Here is a 3,250-nt window from a genome sequence, read left to right on the forward strand (position 1 = left end):
CACTACTTAACCCAAATTATCCTATGGACAAACACACACACCCATGCCCGAGGGAGGACTCGAACCTCCGCCTGGACCAACTGCACAGTCCATGATTGCAGCGCCCTAGACCGCACGGGTAACACTGGCCAAGAAAAGTTTGCTACTATCAGGCAAGGGCCTAAATTTGAGGAAGAAATTTCAGAGAATGTACGTCTGGAGCACAGCATTGTATGGAAGTGAAACATGGACTGTGAGAAAACCGGAACAGAAGAGAATCGAAGCATATGAGGTGCGATGCTACATTATAATGTTGAAAATTAGGTGGACAGATAAGATAAGGAATGAGGAGGTTCTCCGCAGAATCGGGGAGGAAAGGAATACGTGGGAAACACCGACAAGAAGAAGTAACTGGATGACAGGACATCTGCTAAGACATCGAGGAATAACGTCCATGTTACTTGAGGGAGCTGTATAGGATACACACTGTAGAGGAAAACTGAGATTAGAACACATAACAGTAAACAAATTAGGATGTTGGTTATGCGTGCTACTCTGAGATGAAGAAGTTGGCACGGGGCAGGAATTCGTAGCGGGCAACATCAAACTTGTCAGAAGACTGACGGAAAAAAAGAAGGAAATAAGATGTAATCTTGCACACGAAGAAATACGCCTTCCAACTTTCGTTTCTCTCGCACAACTCTTTCCCGGTATTGATACTTTATTTTCCGTCAGTGTTTTTCGCTCCTGAAAGTAACAGGCTCCGAATATGGATCTACATTCTAGACAGTGCAGGAGTAGTATCATCAGTTATTGTTACCGCATCGCCTGCGGTTAGCAGCGGTGTAAGTACACTGCACATTTCAGTCGAGTTCCCATCTTCACTCTGTATAGTCATATATATATATATATATATATATATATATATATCCTATAGATACAATAGGCTCCCATTTTTGTGTGTGAATTTAGTTCTTTCCTGCCCAAAGTTTATGTTGGATTAAAATTTTTTTTAAATATTGTTTTTGACTTGTAAATTCTTCTAGCAACACATTAAAAATTCCAGAATGAGATTTTCACTCTGCAGCGGAGTGTGCGCTGATATGAAACTTCCTGGCAGATTAAAGCTGTGTGCCCGACCGAGACTCGAACTCGGGACCTTTGCCTTTCGCGGGCAATTGCTCTACCAACTGAGCTACCGAAGCACGACTCACGCCCGGTACTCACAGCTTTACTTCTGCCAGTACATCGTCTCCTACCTTCCAAACTTTACAGAAGCTCTCCTGCGAACCTTGCAGAACTAGCACTCCTGAAAGAAAGGATATAGCGGAGACATGGCTTAGCCACAGCCTGGGGGATGTTTCCTGAATGAGATTTTCACTCTGCAGCGGAGGGTGCGCTGATATGAAACTTCAGGCAAAGGTCCCGAGTTCGAGTCTCGGTCGGGCACACAGTTTTAATCTGCCAGGAAGTTTCACATTAAAAATTATTTCAGTTTTTTTTAGTTAGTGCATTTTTTTCTAATGGGTTGCCATGAATCCAATACTCATTATCCTGTTGGTGCTGCCATCTAGTGATCTAGAACGCAATGGTGCTATGTGGAACCAGTGGCCTTTAGCCGATATTGCAGAAATGTATAAAACTTGTAACGAGTCCAAACGGACGCACTAGGATAGAAATGGTTAAAAAGGAAACCCGTCCCGCAATGAAATGAAAATTTCTTCCGAAATATTCTCAACTGTAATTCCCTCTGCACCACGTCCGGAAACCAGTATCCAGTACCTGTCGAGATATGGGCCAATTTACTTGTGAGGACTAATACGCATTTTATATACCGCTGAGGCACATTCACAAGAGATGCCATAGTACTTTACTGCAATATGCACGTATGGCAGACGTAAATCCTAGAGCAATTACAGACGCGAGGCATCAGGACCGCTTCAGTATCACTGCATGGGTAAAATAGCCGGTGACAGACTCACTGGGCCATGCATTACACACAACAGATTAACAGCTGCTGCGTACCACCGATTTCTGCCCGATGAATTACCAGCTCTATCAGCGAACGGTACCCTTGCAGCAAGGCAGCGACTGTGCTTTATTGACGATGGAGCACCACCACCGCATCTTCCAAAGGTCGGGCGACAATACCTCGCCACAACGTTTCATGGGCGATAGGTTGGTCGAAGAGCTCCGGTGTCGTCGTCTCCCCGTTTCTCAGATCTGAATACGCTGGATTTTTGGTTAAGGGAACATTTAAAGGCATTGGTGTAAGTACAAAACATCGCTAATGTGCATCACAGGACCGTGAGATCAATGCAACTGACGCAGTCCTAATGAAGCTGGTGCATTCCAAGTAGCCGAACATAGCCGTTTCCAATCAATAATCGGCTCAGTTGCATTAGATGACCAAGTCAATTGCTTATAAACACAGTCACACCATTATAGAACTACCACCAACTTTCACAGTGCCTTGTTGACAAATTGGGCCCTTGCCTCCGTTGGATCTGCGCCACACTCTAACCCAAACGTCAGTTCTTACCAACTCAAATCAGGACTCACCTGAACAGGCCACGGTTTTCCAGTCATCTAGCTTCCAACTGAAATGGTCAGTGAGACCAGGAGAGACTTTCCGAAATAGTTGTGCCCCATGCGTCTAGCTCCAACTGGCATTCCGCGTTTGAGCCTGTCAATTCCCGCAGTGCGGTTATAATATCACGTCGGAAACCTTGTCACGTGAATCATCTTAGTACAATGACAGCTCCGCCAGCTCATCAGTGCCCTTTTATAACTTGTGTACCCTATACTTCCGCCATCTGTACATATGCATATCGCTACCCCATGACATTGTCTCCTCAGTGTAAGATCTACAGGGAATACGGAGAAGGACAGGAAGCCGCCTTTCTCGGATGTGTTAGCCGAACAGAAAGCAGATGGACGTCACGGCCATTCGTATATGGAAAAACCGACGCATAAGCACTTTTTCTCAACGGGCGTAGCTTTCATCATCCAGCTCAGCAGAGAGCTATGCTGAATATCTTAGTACACAGAGCCAGAATCACTTCGGATAAGCAACAACTCGGCTCCGATATAAACGATCTGAAAATGTTTACTCTGCCCATGATATTAGGTCTACGATGGCGAAGAAACAATACGCAGTACCGGTCAATGAAGGTACTAGGACTAACACGCAGCGCAGCTACCATTCTGCGGTGCAACAGCTGGTAAGATAGGTACAGTAAGGAATCGGATCAGTTTTCCGGCCAAACGG

The 3,250-nt window shown here is 45.3% G+C and overlaps 1 non-coding gene across 1 annotated transcript; it reads right to left on the reverse strand.

Moving 5' to 3' along the window:
* Positions 1–1,110: 1,110 nt before the first annotated feature.
* On the reverse strand, positions 1,111–1,185 carry Trnas-cga. The gene has a single exon. It is a non-coding gene; the product is annotated as a tRNA-Ser (tRNA).
* Positions 1,186–3,250: the final 2,065 nt, after the last annotated feature.

Source organism: Schistocerca piceifrons, chromosome 4, assembly GCF_021461385.2.
Source record: "Schistocerca piceifrons isolate TAMUIC-IGC-003096 chromosome 4, iqSchPice1.1, whole genome shotgun sequence".
Lineage (NCBI taxonomy): Eukaryota > Metazoa > Arthropoda > Insecta > Orthoptera > Acrididae > Schistocerca > Schistocerca piceifrons.